Source organism: Fukomys damarensis, unplaced genomic scaffold, assembly GCF_012274545.1.
Source record: "Fukomys damarensis isolate Sample0158 unplaced genomic scaffold, DMR_v1.0_HiC HiC_scaffold_24, whole genome shotgun sequence".
In the NCBI taxonomy this organism is placed as follows: Eukaryota; Metazoa; Chordata; class Mammalia; order Rodentia; family Bathyergidae; genus Fukomys; species Fukomys damarensis.
The window spans coordinates 968,262-985,890 of NW_022900936.1; the positions used below are offsets into that span (position 1 = coordinate 968,262).

Here is a 17,629-nt window from a genome sequence, read left to right on the forward strand (position 1 = left end):
TCCATGACAACAAGGTGCTGGCTGAGCTCAGGATGATGGCCAGGCTTCCCCTGTGGAGAGTCACTATGGCACACTGTAGACCACAGCCCTGGTAGTGAGAGTCAGCATAGCTTGGACTGCGGCTCCTTCGCCTTCCCACCCACAATGCACCTGTGTTCCTCTCAGACGACAGATGGAAACTGCACACTGAGTTTGGCAGGACACCCAGAGCCAGCCCAGGAGGACTCAGAGTACAAGCTTGCCTTTATTAAACCCCACAGGTGTGGGGAGCTCGCTGTTTCAGCAGCTTAACCCTCCCTCCCACAGCTCCTGTGGGTTCAACTCAGCTCCCAGCTGAGAACCTCTCCAAAATCCCTGGGGCACCTGGGTCTATCAGAGAGGCTGACTTGCTCCAGACTGCATCACTGCATACTTCTGTCACCTGCCCAAGTGCTCTTGAGGGTCTGTGACTCACTCGCAGTGGGTCTCCCTCTTCAGTCCCCAAGCCCTATGACCACATGCCTCAGCCAAGCTTTCATCACTCCTTACACATGGTGCCCCATGCAACAGACGCTGCTTCCTCTCAAAACTTGCTGTAGAAGAAGCAACTTCACAAGAGAATGGTCAGCCTGATGGTAGAAATCACTGTGAGAATGCTTTGTTTTGGACTAAAGAATAAAGACATCAGATCAATGCATGTCAAAGGCAATGGGACAGAATTCTAAGTCCTAGAAGATAATATAAGGCCAAGATGCATTAGATGGAAAATGAGTGAAAAAATACAGAAGTCAAAATATTAAAAAGTAACATTAACCTAAAAGAAGAAAATAATAGTGTATATTAAAATGAGAAATGTTGAGACTGTGAACAAAATTATGAATGACCAAAAATAACTGAAAGCTGTTCTTGGAGAAAAAAATTAAAAATTGAATACATTTGCAAATCTAACTAAAAAGCTGGAACAGATATTAGAAACAAGGAGGGCAGTGACAAAGATAAAACCGAAAGACAGTAAGAGAAAAACATACACATTTACTCATATGAACAAAACCTTGTCTGAAATGAGCAATTTTTAAAGAAAAATATTACTAGAGTACAGGAAATGTGTGTAAGATCAATACAACCTGGTAGAAATTACACAGGATCCCACAAGTGGGGCTCCAGGACCAGAGGCTTTCTATCAGAGAGAAGGCCAACAAAGCTACTCTGCCAAGTAGAGGGAAATCTGTTGTTTAAGTAACATACAAACAGGAAGTTTCTCAAATCATATTTTAGGGGCCAGGGATTTGGCTCAGAGGTTCTGCCACCTGCCTTGCAACTGCAAGGGCCCTAGTTCAATCCCGGGCAACAAAATAAATAAATAAAATCATATTATAGAAAAGCTATCACTTACATGATTCTAAAGCCCCATTTTAAAATTAGAAGGAAAGAACTTTACAGAATGATATTATACTTCCCTAATCCTGATACTCACAGAACCCTGACACTGACCCTAATCCTGAACTTCACAACAGGTCAGGTCACAGTGCTCTGTACCACCCAACCCACAGTCCTAGCACTGACCTTAAGTGCAGCCCGCTCAGTAAATATTGAGAGCACATTATAAGTGGAAAACTAGTATAAAAAGTATCAATAAGACAAGATTTATTCTAAGAATCAATATTTGGAATTTTATCACAGGAATGTATTACAGTAAGAGATGAAAGGAGAAAATCATATGACTATCATATAGCTACAACTAATAAGTATAATTTTCACTTTCAATTTTAAAAAACAATAAGCATCAATAGAAAGAAACTGTAACCTAGTGAAGAATTTTTAGCAATCACTGTAAGTACATCTGTAGTAGAAATACTTGAGTTAAGTCAGGGATAAATAAAAATTCAACTGAAAACTCTTGCAACTGAAAATTTTTAACACATATTCATATCCAAATGTATAAAATTCCTATACACTATTAAATGGTTGATATGGACAACAGGAAAATTTTTAATTCCAAGAACCAAACAACACAAGTAAGTTGGAAAAGAGTTCAAAAGATAAAAATGTACAGCAAGACAGGCTAGCAAAATACACAGGAGGCAAAACCACTTCCTGTATCAGAAACTGAGATTCAGTAAGGTGTAAATACTTGCAAGTTAGATTACAAGTTTGATCCATTCAAAAACCACATCTCACTTGATCTGATTAGCTTGTTTTACTTGAAAAGCACACTAAAGTTCATCTAGAAATTGAGGAGTCAAGACTAGCCAAAATGTTTTTTAAATATTGGGAGTCTTTATTAGAACCCCAGTATTTAAAAATGTCATAAAAACCAAATAAAACAGATGTACCAAATGAGAATAGGTGGGTCACTGAGGGAACAGGAAACATACAGCACAAAAAGAGCAGCACAAACCAGGAAACTGAAGTATTTCAATAAATGGTATTTCTAATATTTATAAGAATAAACAGCTTGCATCTTCACCTAACAATATACATCTAATTGCAAGTGGATTACACAGACAAATGTAAAAAAATAAAAATAAAACAAAAGAAAGTGCAAGTTATTGCCCACATTTCAGGGCAGGAAAGAACCTTCTAAATGTAAACTCAGTAGAGGACACTACCACAAAGGAAAACACGAAGGGAACTACTTCAAATGCCACAGTGCAGACGAAAAGGCAGACGACATGACTGGGGAAAGTATTTGCTGCAGGTGTGAAATTGGGGTCCTCAGTAAGGGAAGAACGCTGACACCCTCCAGGTCAGAAAGACTGCATGTTGCTGGAGGCTAATCCCGAGGGCCTGTGAAGTCTGCTTCTCCACCCTGAAGTACAGATGCACACACAGGGCCCTGTGCTTCCAAGGGCCTATGGCCAGCCGAGGCCAATCTGGGAATTCCACATTGTGTCTCATTAGATACCCGCTCCCCAACTCCAGAATTCTACATGTAGAAACATGCCTGGGGTGAAGGCAAGCTCACATGTACACATGTAACCAGCACACTCATCTCAGCACTATAGTACAAGTGACAAATATGGGGGGTGGGGAAATTCCCCAAGGGGAATGACCTCTAAAACTGTACTTATACCCACATCGAGAAAACTGTGCAACCTCCTAAAAATACCCCACCTAGACTAGGTAGAACATTCTGCAGAAGGTTGGGATTGGAAAAGCAGAGCACAAAGTGTGCACTGATTTCATCTCTGAGGCACATGGTCTGGTGTGCTATACCCCAGAGCAGAGCACTTCTGTGGACCTTGCGAAACAGCAAGAATGGCAGGAGTGACCCTACAACACGGAGGAGGAAGGAAGAAAGGCCTGTACAAAGGCAGGCATGGCCCAAATGCAGAGCTCAAGCAGCATGAAGAAGACAGTCATGGATTCTGCATATCGGAGGCCAGGCCTGCACTCGAGGTGGGACAAGATCCTGCTGGGGAAGAGCAGATGGTGACAGTGACTGAGTTTTGCCCTGGCAGGAGCAGAAGCAAGGCGAGGGAGCTAGAGGGGCCCTAATTTAACATTTCCTAAAACAATATTTTCTATACAGCAGTTTTTCATTTTTGTATAATTATACAATTTTAAAAATCAAATAATTCTTCAAAACTTGCCATGAAAAACAGCATTCTGCCCACTCCCTGCCTTTCTTCCCATACATAACCTTTCTCTCAGCTCTTTTATCCTCTTTTGAAATCTGTCTATCTCCATATTTCTAATCACCATGTCTATATCATTTTTCTTGACTTTACAACTTTCATATTGCCTATAACTTCCTGTTATGAAAGGTGAGCTCTAATGAGGTGCTCTTCCTAAGCACCCACCCTCACCATGTTCTCAAGGATGACTGTATAACTGTTCTCACCTGGTGCTGCTCTCTTCTCAGATCACAGCATGTGTGTCCCCATGGTTGGCTCACCTGGGGATTCTATGCAGTTAAGAGTTAATTTTTCTCCAAGATTCCAGTCAGGGGGTCAACCCCAGAAATACCCTCTGACAGCTTGTAGGCCACTCCTATGCCTTCACTTACCCACACCAGGAGCCCTTCCTCCTCTATTCATCCCAGGTTCTCAGAATAAGGAACCCACTGGAGCACAGCCCCCCTTCCAGCCTGAGATAGTCTTCTGCTGCACCCACAAGATGCCAGGTATCCCCCAGCGCAAGGCCCTCATGCTTCTGCCAGGGTGAGAGGGGCTAAGAGGCTTGCTGCTTCTCGGACTTTCTACCAATTTCCTGTTTCAGCTCAACCCTACTACCTCCTCCTATCCTTAGAGGCACATGGTAGATTTTCAAGACTCGGAAGGAGGAAATATAGTCTTAATACACACCCATAATGGACACATGTGAACCACACATGTGCATGCACACACATACACCAAACACCCACATAAAGACATAATCACATGTACCGCACACACATACACACATATGTACACATGTGTATGTACCACATACATCTGTACACACAATGTATGTGTACACATACACCTTACACCATATCATACACACACTATATGCATACACATGTGCCACACATGCACACAGTCACCCCTCACTTTATTTTTCAGATCTGCTGCATCCATTTGTCTGCTTCCCAAGTTCCAGACTTCTGTCATTTCTCTCTCAAATTTTTTGGTGGCCTCTACCTTTAAAAATGTGTCAGCTGTCATTTTAGTGGATTTTTTTAGAGAAAGCCCTGGTCACTGTGAATTCAATCTGTCATTTGAGCAAAAAAATGAAGGATCAAGAAAAACTTTTTTATTGAAAAGGGTGGCTTGAGGGCCGGGGACTTAACTCAGCAGAACAGCACCTGCTTTGCACAAGGTCCCAAGTTCAATCCCAGGTACAAAAAAAAAAAAAAAGTGGCTTGAGTCATCAGAATGATCAGTGTATGGGAAACAGGTAGCAAGAACAGGTCCCTGAGGAAACAGGCAGGGTGAGCTTGTGCACGACAATAGCAGACAGCGCCATAGCACAGGAGCAAGAAAGGCCAGGGAAGAGTCAGTCACTTGGCCCCTTGGTACAAAAGATGGTACAGAAAAGTCTCTCTTCTCCAACTCTGACCACATCATTAGGCGAGCCTAACATCCAATTAGATGGGAACTCTGAGGAAGGAGAGCAAGTGTGACAGAAGGATCTTCGAAAAGCAACTCTGTGGGAACTGCTGTAGCAGTCTGGGCGGGGTGGAATGTAGAGCGGTGCCCTGTGGTCAGGAGACAAAGGAGGCCAGTCAGCATGGCTGTGTGGTCCCCAGCAACACAGTGCTCCTCCTACCAAATGGGTGCTCAGGCAGACACAGTAAGGCAGAGTATGTGTATAAAGTGACAAGGCTGACAAAGATGGGGCAGGTCACCAAGATAGAAAAGGACAGGAAGGGACAGGAAGAGACACCCCAAGGCCCTTGCTCAATCAGCTCCTTTATACAACTAGTCTCTGATAAGAATAGGTGAGTATAAAAAGGATTTTTTTCTCATATTTCCAATTCTATAGTTCTTATCTGAAAGCAATGCAAAAAAAAGGAAATAGCCGAGCATGGTGGCCCATGCCTGTAATCCCAGTACTCGGGAGGCTGAGGCAGGAGGATCGCTGTGAGTTCAAGACCAGCCTGGGCTACATAGTGAGTTCCAGGTCAGTCTCAACTACATAGTGAGACCCTTACTCTCAAAACACACACACACACACACACACACACACACGAGGAAATAATTCATTAGAAAGAATAAAGATCTCAAAATAAATGAAAACTTTCAGCAAAGTACTCAAAGTACTCCCCAGCAAAGTCTTCCCTGATCTCACTGCAGGTGAGAAAGAGCAGCCCTGAGATGGAGCTAGGAGTGGGCTGCACGAATGGGGTGTGCGGATGTGGCCTCACTTGCAGAGTGAGTAGGATTCGGACACAGACAGAATGCCCACCTGTACTTCCTGCATCCATCCCATTCTAAGGAAGTGGGGAAAGTTCTCAGAGACATGGGATGGAAAACCAAGTGCTTCCAAATCCAAGCCTCCCCTGGGATGCATCACCACAGATGAGCTCTGCTTGGCTCATCACACCACCCAGGAATCCCACAGGAGGCAACTGCAGGACCCAATCACATCGCTGGAGGAACAGAGCCATTCTGTTCCAAGTAGCTCAGTGCTCCTAACAGCCACATCCCGCCAGCAGAAGAGGCCACAGCTGTCCTATAAAAAGCTCCCTGCCTTTACTTCACTAAGGCCTTGGGGAATTTCCTGAATCTGCCCACTGCAGCCCTCCAGAACCCATTTGCTCAAAGCTTTGATGGTTCAAACTGCATTGCTCTCTCTGCCTTGCAGCCTGGCTGCTCTAGGCCATCCCAGCTTAGAGCTCACTGAGCTGTGTAAGTAGACAGCTGGGGTGGTGGTGGTGGTGGGCCCACCCTGCATTTGGGCTTATTCCAGAACTGTAGGCCAGGGCAGAACTCAAGTCCCCATCTGCCAGGAGGAGGAATTTAGACCACACCAAAGTCTGAGGGAAAGAGCATGGCATACAAAGGGTGTTGTTGACACACCTGAGTTCCTTCCCCTGAGTTCTGTGAAAATTGGATCCAGATTTGCACAATTATAAAGCCAGTCCCAAGGTAATAGTGATTTGGATGTCCTCTGAGAAACAGGTATAACAGCTCCATTTTGAAAGAAAAAGAAAAAAATACCAACCTCACACAGAAAGAAAGGAGTCAAGCTGCCATGATCTATGCTCAACCCCCTCCATGCAGGCTGAGAGCTGGCCTCATGTGATCTGGAAGGTCCCATGTGTCCCCCACTGCTACCCTGCTCTCCTGCCCCATCCTACGCATGCTCCACACTGGCTCTAGGTGGGCCCACACCTCCTGCAAAGGCCTACTCAGACAACCCTGACCAGGGTCACCCTGACCTTGTGGTACCATATAATATGCTGTGGGATACACGCACTGGTCACGTCATGTTTTGTGTCTCCCAGGAGGATGTAGAGATTCAGGAAGAATGCCAGCATATTCCAGCCACACCACATACCTCCACCAGATAAATGAGGCAACAACCCAGTCTCTGTCCCAGTAATTTGCTACTAAGAATTCTCCTGTGCTGATCACAGTCAGGACTCCAGTTCTACTTCACAGACTCCAAGCCTCACCACCATCTCTCCAGAGGGCTGCTGTGCTAGTGGCCACCCTGCTGCAAGCTACAGCCTTGAGAGGTCTGTGGCTTGTGCTTATAGTGCTCTCTGATGTTAGTCTGCTGAGCTCAGGGCTCCACTCAACCAAGAGTCACATCAACAGGGCAGATCCTTCTTCTTCCTAACAGTACGAGTCAGGCACCCTCAGTCTCAACAACAAGGTGGCCTGAGCAAGGCACTTCACTCTCCAGGCCTCAGAGAAGTGGGCATAACAGCATACCCATCTCCAAGGGCACCATGAGAATGGAGCTACAACCACATGTGGAATACTTAAGTCAGGAGAGCTGGGTAAATCAAGAACTTCGTAAATATTAGCAGCTATAGTCATATAAGTTTTCCACACAGGGCTGCTTAAAAGCAAGTTTCTTGCTGCAAACTTGTTGAAAATAACATTTATAAGCTTTAAACAAAGACATTTTAGGCATAATTTTGAAAAGAATCATCTTAAGGCAGTTTTGCAAAACTGAGGTCAGAGCCACCGTGCAGCTCACGGCTCGGGATATATGCTGCTGTGTAGTGGCCAGCCCTCCACTGATGCCACCCATGTGCTGCATAGCTAAGTCACATACTTCACAGCACAGCTACAATGCACATTCGTCACAAAGGAACAAGTCCTCTGGAAGCAGCTGACAATTGGCACTCGGGCCCTACTGGGCCATTTGGTCAGGTCAGCTTTGGAGAAGAAAGGTCAACACAAAGGAGAAAAGTGCTTCTGTTTAAATCTTGGTTCTGCCAAAGTGGGAAGGAAGATGCACGCTACTCACACTACTGCTGTGCTCCTCTGCACCATGACTGACGTACAACTAGGTACAAATTGGCCAGCAAGATACTGGCTTCACATGCAAGCAAGACTATAAACATCAAGTGGTGAAAGACTTGCTCAGTTGGGAGACACAGCCTTAAGATGATACTGAGACAAGCACTGCACACAAGGACCATGAGAGGCTCTCTCTGTGCATGCTCCTGCATGCAATTTAAGAAAACTAATTAAAATTGGAAATCACAGGTAAAGGATCCAGAGAGTCGCAGAAGTCACAATCATCTATCACCTTAGATATCAAATTTCATCAAGCTTAAGTAATTTATTAAAAAAATATAATCATAAGTCAGTTGTTTAGAAGGCCAAAGCCAGGTTGCCAGCCCAGAATTCCATAAATGATTAGATTCTAAACTGGGTCGGAACCCAAAGAAGACTCATGGAGGCTGCCTGCCCAGCCGCAACCTGACCCCAGTCCTCTGACTGCCTGACATCTGACCAGAGCTGCTTCTCAAGCCTTTAGCCAGATCCTGTGTAGAGAGGAGGTGCTGAGGTGCAGATGACTCAGGATGCCCTCAGCCAGCTCTGCAAGGCACCCCCTCCATTGGGCAAAAGGACGCAGGACCCATCCCACACAGACTGCATGAGTGAGACTCCTGCAACAGCCACGGCCCCTAGCCCAGTGATGGCTGAACCGAGAGGAAGAGAATGTCCACCTACAGCTGTGGCAGGATAGGGTGACTGCACTGACTCACAACACATCAAACAAAAGACATGAACCAGACAATTCCAGACAGAGCTAGCAGACTGCACAAGACAGTGACCCTCAGAGAAGAAAGCAAATGTGATGCACCCAGTGACAACCCAATCCACAGCCTGGGGGAGTTCCCACGGCACAGGCAAAGCCAGAGGAGCCCTGAGCAGAAGGAATAGAATCAGGATTCTGGGAAGCAGAGGCTGCTAGCACCAGAGGGCAGAGAATGAGAAGGAAAGAGCTACACAGAGAAGCCCTCCAGGGACTGAGGTAGAGTCCCTTGAGTCCTCATCTGGATGCTACTCTCCACCCATGAGTGACCCACAAGAGGACAGAGAAGAGCCAAGAGAAAGAAAAAGAAATCGGGCATGGTGGTGTATGTCTGTAATCCCAGCTACTCAGGAGGCTGAGGCAGGAGGATCCCAAGTTCAAGTCCAGCCTGGATAACCTGATTTCAAGTTTAAAAGGGGTGGGGTGAAAGGGGCTAGAGATGTAGGTCAGTGTGAGTCCTGGGTTTAATCCCTAGAGTAAGAGGGTGGGAGGGAGGAGGAAAGGAGAGAGGGAAGAAAGAAAGGAAAAGAAGAAGGGGCAGAGGGAGGAAAAGGACAACCAAGAGCCATGGCACTCAAGGAGCCAGTATAGTTCACATCCCCCAGCTGGACGGGAGAAACCCACAGCACAGGGATAGTACAGGGATACAGGGAAGGACACGGCCTGCACAATAAGACCACATTAGCACCAGTCACAACTGCCACACTCAATCCGGCTCTGCCAACAGAACAGAGTTTAACAAGTCACCGAAGTTTCTAAACTTTCCAGGTAACTCCACAGCATTCTAAAACAAAGCTTACAATAATGTCTCTTTCATCGATTCCACAAAGAAGCAAGAAAATACATCTCAGAATGTAAATACTTGATCAATAAGAAACAGACCCAGAAGTTACACTGAGATAATTAGGACACAAAGACAGTAAAGTGGCTATAATAGATAAACTGCATATGTTCAAGAAGACAGAAGAGTACAAGATGCTCAGCAAAGACAAGAAAAGATGTCAGAAAGACTGGGATCAGACATCAAAGACGAACAGTGCTCCTGAGATGAGAAACACTGGCCTAGGTTAATGTCCATCAGACACCACAGAAGAAAGACGTGCAGACAGACAGCTACATGCAGAAGCTGTCCCAAAGGAAACAGAGACAGAAAGTGTTCTCTCCCTGAAAATCAGAAAGGGCAGGTAAGATGAAGTACATTCAAATGACCAAAATTTTTTCAAAACCTGGAGAAAATTATGAGCCATACATAGATCCAAGAAGGTCAACAATCCTCAAAATAGAAAACACAAAGGGTCCAGGGATTTAGCTCAATGGTTCTGCACCTGCCTCATAAGCACAAGGTCCTGAGTTTGACCCCCAGTACCAAAACAAAACACAAAGAAAATTAAATTAAAGCACATCACAATCTATTACCTAAAAAGAAAACTTATAAGTAGCCAGAAAAAAAGAAACACTAAAATCATTAACTGTCTTTTTTTTTTTTTTTGCCATTAAAAACAAGAAGGATAACTACATGAAAGGATGAATGTTAATTTACTCCATGTAGTCCCAGCACAAGGGAGGCTGAGGCAGGAGGACAGCCGTGAGTCTGAGGCCATCCTGGGCTACACAGTGAGTTCAAGGCCAGCCTGAACTACATAGCAAGACCTTGTCTCAAAAAAAAAACCACAAAACTACAAAACAAAACAAAACAAACATTCATATAGGTTAAAATACAAAGGATTAGAAAAAATGCTAATATTAGTTAAAAGAAAGCTGGAATATCAATGTGAACATCTAAAAAAGTAGATTTCAGAAAAAAAGAATGATACCAGAAGTAAATAAGGGCTTTGTATAATAATGAAGGGTCACCTGCTCAAGAGAAAATAATCCTAAATACTTACACACTTGACAAAGAACTTAAAAGTATGTGATGCACATACTGATAAAACCAAAAGAAACAGGCAACTTTTTAACTTATAATAGGAGCTTACTATACTTTCTCTGTAATTGACTTAAAAAAAAAACTACACAGAATATTAATAAGGCATAGAGGTGCCTCAAAATTATCCAACATGACTTAACTGACATTTAGAGAATGATCTATACACAGTTACAACAGGATACACATCCTTTTTAAATGACAGGATATTTTCAGAAACCATACTCTGATTTATTTTTTTTTATTTCAGTAAAACTTTAAAGGACTGAAATAAGGAAAATAATGCTTCCTGAAAATAATGGAATTAAATTAGAAATCAATAACAGAAAAGTATCTGAAAAACCTCCAAACACTTAGAAAATAACTAGCATAAATTTAAATAACATGTGTCAAAGAAGAAATCACAATGGAAATTCAAAAGCATTTTGACCTAAATAAAAATGAACAGACAATCTATCAAAATGTATGAAGTGCAGCAAAAGCAGCATCCAGAGGGAAACTTATGCTACAAACGCCTGTTACGCAACAAAGAAAGGTCTTACATCTATCATCAAGATTATTAAATAAATACAGCAAAGTAAACAGAGAAAATAAAGAGCAGAAATCTTTAAGCTAAAGAAAACTAATGAAACCAAACATTTGTTCTTTGATAAGATCGCTAAACTTGATAAACACCTAGCCACACTGCCAAGGGAAAAAAAGGGGAGAAGATGCAATGACTAATATCAAGGATGATAATGGAAATTACTACAGATACAGAACTACACAATTTTTAAAATGGGCAAAATATCTGATCAGATCCCTCATCAAAGAAAACATATGGATGGCAAATAAACACACAAAAAGATGGCCTGGCAGGGAAAGAGAGAAGCAGGCTGTTCAGACCAGACGGAAGCAACTGCAGGTGCCAAGCATGCAGATGACAGGGCAACAGTTTCCTCCAGACCCTGAATGGCATGGCAGAGAGTCCACAACACAGGCCGCCTCCCAAAGGGATCCACGAAAGTCAGAAAGGTGGCAAAGTCTGCTGGACAGGACAGTGCAGACCAGGCTGGATCACCAGCTTGCTTGGGGGCTGGGAGCAGGTTGGGTCACAGCTCCACTACTGCTCCAGCACACACACTTAGATCTTAGGGTGAGGGCACCAGCCAGGAGGAAGGGAGTGTACCCCACCCATAAGGTCCCCATGCTCCACTGATCAGCTCCAGCTGTTGGTTTCCTAAGTATGGAACCGGGGTCCTCTGCCTTGTTTTCAGACTACACTCACTTCCTATATGAGCTCACCCAGCCCAAACCCATAAGCATCTTCTCTCTTGACAGTTCCTACTTGTGTCCTCCCTGTCCCTGCTCTCCCTATCCAGTTCCTACCTGACCAACCATTTGAGTGTTTATCATCTGAAGACCATGACTAAATCCCACACAGGACCCTCCCCTCATTACCCTCGTGAGCCACTCAGGCCCTCAGGCCTCCCACATCCCCCACACCCTACCTCCCAGCCTGTCTTCCATCAAGGCCTGCCTCATCCTGCACTGACATGGCCTGCCCCCCTGTTCCCTTATCAATAGCTGGAGGGGCCTCTGAAAACAGGATGTGGCCACACACTGTCCCACACTGAGGGCTGACACCGACCGCCTGCCCACTGTCTAGTTACCTTGCTGTCCTAACCACGTCCCCCACTTGCTTTACCTATAGCTGCCCCATTCTTTCTTCCCCTACCTCCACCAAACCCATCCCACACGGGTTACTCCTCCTGCCACAGCACACATCAGTTCCTTCCTGCCACTAGATGGGCCACCACCTCCTTAGAAAGAGGACCACCAGCAAGCAGCCCTCCATTCGCTCTTAAACAGACTTCCTCTCCTTTCTAGCACAAGACTACTGCACTAATAAATAATCTATTTGGTTCTTGGCCTCATGCCCCACTAGAAGTAGGACCCCTGCCAGGGATTTAGCTAAGTGATTCCATTGCCTTGCCTCGCAAGACCAAGTTCCCGAGTTTGATCCCCAATACCAGGGTGGGGGGAAAGAAGTAGGACTCCTGGTGACAGGGACCTATCTGTGTGTTCCAGGCCACCCCAGCACCTGGAAGAGGGCTGAGAGGAAAATGGGGGCCAGGACCCAGGTGGATCCTCCTTGATGCGCAGCATCCTAAAGGAGAATGAGAGGACTTCTAAGGAGGAGTTTACTGGGTGGCCCAGGACACATGTGCCTCTATACCCTTTCTAAACACTGCAAAATGAAGTAGACTTTTTAGATGGGGAGGGGTCACAGCCTTTCCAGTAAGACACCTTTAATTCAGCCACTAGGAGAGTATGCTACCAGCACAGTCTGAACAGAGGCCGTGCTCAGGTTCAGGCACTGCACATGTGCAGACACCCAGGTAAGAGCCGTGGCTGACAGCACCTGGTCCTCCCAAGTCCAGAGCCACCTTTAGCATGGCCGTGGGTTTGCAAACACACCCAGCCTGTGTCAGACACCACATGCCCGCAAAAGAACATTTTCATTAGAAAAAGAAAAATAGGAACACAGACCAGTGATAAGGAGAAAGAAACAAGGGAGACAGATGTTCTACCTCTGGGAGAGTTAGCCATGACACAAACAACAGTCTTGCCTCCTTATTTGAGGTCTTATCTGTAATTTTAGGTACACAGTACTCTGAGAAGTGCTGCAGCTTTCCAGAAGAATAAACACCAAAATGGATGAGCCTTCAGGACTGGCTCTGTCCTGCCACCCACCTCCCAGACCAGAACAGCCTGAGATGGACTGCAGAGGGCACTGCTCCAGTTGAAGGAGGGGCCCCATACCCTGCCATCACCTTTCCATAGGCGCACACCTCTGGTGACCCTGTCATCCTCACTCTGGCAATGACAGTGCTAGTATCTTGCTTCAGCTGAGTGTTCATGCTGTGGCAAGGGCAGAGCTACAGCTCCTTCCCACACACAGCTGGACTTCTAGAGCTGCCCTGTTGGGAGAGGATAGTGAGCAGTAGGCAAAGGCCAGCAGGGAGTGGGGCAGCACGGTGACCCACCCTGTGGACTGCTGTAGCCTACCATGTCCAAAGACCACATTCAGATGACTTGAGTTTATGTGGTAGTTTTGCAGCTGGACACCCCTGGAAGCACGGCTCCTAGAACTCTGCCCACAGGTACCGTTTCTGACACATGTCCATGGGTGTTTAGACCACGACAGATCTCAGTGAAGGAAGAAGAGCAAATGCTACTATTTTTACAGGAAAGCCAAGCAGGCCACATCAAGGATCTGACCTCAGGAGGAGGCAGCCTGGACTGAAATCTCGGCACCCAGCAGACAGAGCCCTATAGTAGAGTGGCTTCAAAGTCATTCTGAATGGAAAAAAAGTGGGAGATGGTTTCTGTGGGGGGAGGATAGGCAATCCAACTCAGTTCAATCACAGAATCCATCAGTGCAATTACTATTTCTAGGTAATTAGTACTCTTGGTGATGGTCTCAGCGGAAAAGAAAAGAAAGTAGTTGTGGGTGAGTTTCTTTGTTCTTTCACCTCAAAAACTAGCATCACGAGGCCAACACATGGAGGTGACATGACTCACAAGGCTGGAGGATGCAGGTCCCATGAGCCAACCAGACCCAAGCCTAGTATGGCCCTCATGACCTTACCCCCGTTCCTGAACACTGGTCTTTCCCTGCTCCCAAATGTTCAGGACTAGGAGACCGACTCGACAGAGAAGCTCAGTGTCTTCCCTCCTCACCTGCCCATTTCCAGGGAGGGTATTTTGGGCCCCATTTTCCTATTTGAGATAGATTCCTATTTAAGATAACACCTCAGATGAGCATGAGCATAGATCTATACACCCATGTTTCCATCTTTTTTAATTATATCAATGGTCTGTATTCATGATCAACTTGCAATAGTTCATAAAGGGATTTCTGTGAACTAAGATTTCATTCCCTAGTATTCTGCATGGGTCACTCTCATTACCAGAATCAGACAGGAGTCTGCATGGTCTCTTACCAGGGCATTGAAGTTGCCTAAAACACATGCACTGGACTTGCCAGACAATTCTCTGAGGGTAATCAGCTCTGCAGGCTCCTGCTGCAGGATTTCCAAGACCAGTCTCCCTGCAGATGCAGCCCCAGCATGGCACCAACAGCAGGCTACATCTCAGACCAGTTATCCTCAACAAGTATGGGCCTTGCACATGCAGAAGGCACACCTGCCCTCTGGGAAAGGCTAGGGAAGTACAGAAGAGTGCAAGGAATATATCTGAAAGTACCTCCCATTCCCATATAGAAGCACAGGCAGCAGCATATTTTTTCCTACTACAGTACTTTTTTATCATAGCATCTACTTATTTTTAAAACAAAATGACATCAATCATATGTTCTCTCAAAACAATGCAGTATATCTATATTTGTAGAAAATGCTCATAACAGCTTGTTTTTAACTTATTAATGTTTAATGACATTCAAAGAAATCTGTCTATGAAAATCAAACATCTACTACTTGAGATTACTTGGACTACTTTTATGCTTAGAAAAATGCTTATGCAACTCAAAGATCAGATTGATATTCACATAATTCATCTACAGTAAAAAGAAAACGTATTCTCTTAGGAATATAAAAGCAATGTGTGTTCAATGATGGAAATGTAGAAAATTCAGAAATGTGTGAAACCATGCACATACCCTCCACACTCATGTGCCGCAAGTACATGCACATGCACACTACATACACACACAGACACACACACACACCTACATCTTATGTCACACTGAGTGGTTTCACATGCACTACTGACTTATGTGCCAGTGTACACATTTTTCCATGTCATGAATCATCCCTATAAACACTAATTACTGCCTAATACCCAATTGTGGTGTGGAAGTACAATAACTGATTTACTAAATCCTCTATTACTGGGCATTTGGGCTATTTCAAGTTGTTGATTATTTAAATCAATGCCATAATGAATATCCTCAGTACATAAATTTAGTGCTTATCTGATTCTCTCCTGAAGGTAAATTTGTAAGAATAGAATTTTCAGCGAAAGTCCATGAATATTTTTGAAGCTCCTCCATACACATGGATAAAAGAACCCTCCAGACACCTGTTGCCTACAGCCACTCTCTGAGACATGAGATAATACCCTCAATGTCTGTGACTCTTGGCCAAAACTATATTATAAACCTTCTCAAAACATAGGGGGCTGGCCCAAGAGCAGCACACATGTGCTTGCTTCCCCTGTGTGTGTGAGGACTGGCTTCTCTCACTGCCTGCCAGCATCCATACTCTCTCTCTGTGCAATTCCCCCTTAATCCCCGACAGTGATAATGAAACACATGAAGAATACAGAAAGAAAGAGGCATCATTAATTTCTGATCAAAGTTTAAACAAATTTAACTAAGTACATTTTAGAGAAGAAGCAATTGTAGAGTTTTCTTTATATTACAATACTTTTTAAATGACCCTAATGATAATAGAACTAAAGTGTGGGCAGGAGTGGAAATCACCGTGAACTCAGTGTATGAAAGTTTGTTTCTAGTTCTTCCACCATAAGCAGTCTCCACAAATATTCATAGACATCCATGGAGCCAAGAGTTTAGATACTAATACTACCCTCCACAGGAAAAATCCATTTGCCCAATACCTGTTTCCACAACTGGAGACAGGAAGAAATCACAGGTCCTAAAACATAGTGTTTTGGCCAGAAAACAAGAAGCTTCCAAACACGGGACAGTAACCCTGGATAGCACCAAGTGGCAACTCATGGGGGCTACAGCCAAGCTGTAGCCATCTTGGCACTCAACAAAGTAACTGTCTTCCTAATTCAGGCTGAACTCAAAGCCCAATCATTCCAGGCTGTGAAACTAGCTATCATCTTTCCAACTACGGTAACTGGTATGACACATGCAGCCCACTTCCTACTGGTCTGGGGTGCAACCATGGAGCCACAGCAGGTTGTCCGTGCACTCCAGGTAGGAGAAGCATCCACCAAGAACACTGTAAGGTGGTAACAAGGGAAAATATCTCTCAAAGGTCTAAATATAACAATAAATTTTGTGATCACTGCATTTCGCATGTGTCTACTGCCAATCAATTTAAAAAATAATTTACCAATGGTACTAACATTGTTTTTAATTGATTAATATATATTTAACATATTGAGCTCTAAATAAAACACAGCAATGAGTGTTCTCCCAGGATAAAAGCCTTGCCATGTTCCCATCACTTGATTGTCTTCAGATCACTCTAGAGATGCCATGGGTACTGCTCACTTGACTGTTATATATGGCTACTTTCTCCTGCTGGCTTGAGGATTTAGCAGGTAGTAATCCTGTCCTATAAGGCTCTGAAATCTGCTGGCTTCTAGTTTACAGATGTGGTCATGATTGAAAAAGCTGCACAGAAAATGTCCACCTGTGTCTTCTCCTTTTAGATCACAGTTTCCTTGCCCTCAGGGTCTTCTCTTACGAATGGATGTCCCCTCTGCCCACCCAGGAACGCTTGCTGCAGACACCCAGAAGCTGTCACCCACATGCATGGTGGCGCCCACTCCTCAACAGCTTCAGCCGCACAACATCCTCCTGGGGCAACAGCGGCCTTGTTACAGGGCAAGGACTGGGAACAGCAAAGACAATTCAGGAGCCCAGCTGGTTCCTAATCCCTCTGGCTCCTCTGGGCATGGGCAGCACAAGGCAAAATTTCACATACCAGTCCCCTTTTAGAAGCCAGCTCTAGACTCTGCTTGGCTCCTGATAATAATCTTTGCACGAGCACCACACTGTTTTAATTTCCTCAGTTTTCTAGAATGTCTTGACATCAGATGGAATTTGCAGCCTTGGCACTGCTGTTCTTTTCCAAAATTTGCTGGATACCCTTAAGCAACCAATTTCCTTATGACATTCAGAAACTATTAATCAATTTCATTAAAATTCCTTATGGTAGGCTGGGTTTAGCTCAGTGGTGCTGCTGACTGCACAAGGTCCTGAGTTCAATCCCTGGTACCAAAAAAAAAAAAAAAAAAAAAAAAAAAAAAAAA

General features: G+C 44.5%; 1 protein-coding gene across 11 annotated transcripts in view; it reads right to left on the reverse strand.

Annotated features, from left to right (window-relative positions):
* Positions 1-17,629, reverse strand: part of Pcbp3 (poly(rC) binding protein 3) — a 215,199-nt gene that overhangs the window by 196,983 nt on the left and 587 nt on the right. The window lies entirely within an intron of this gene.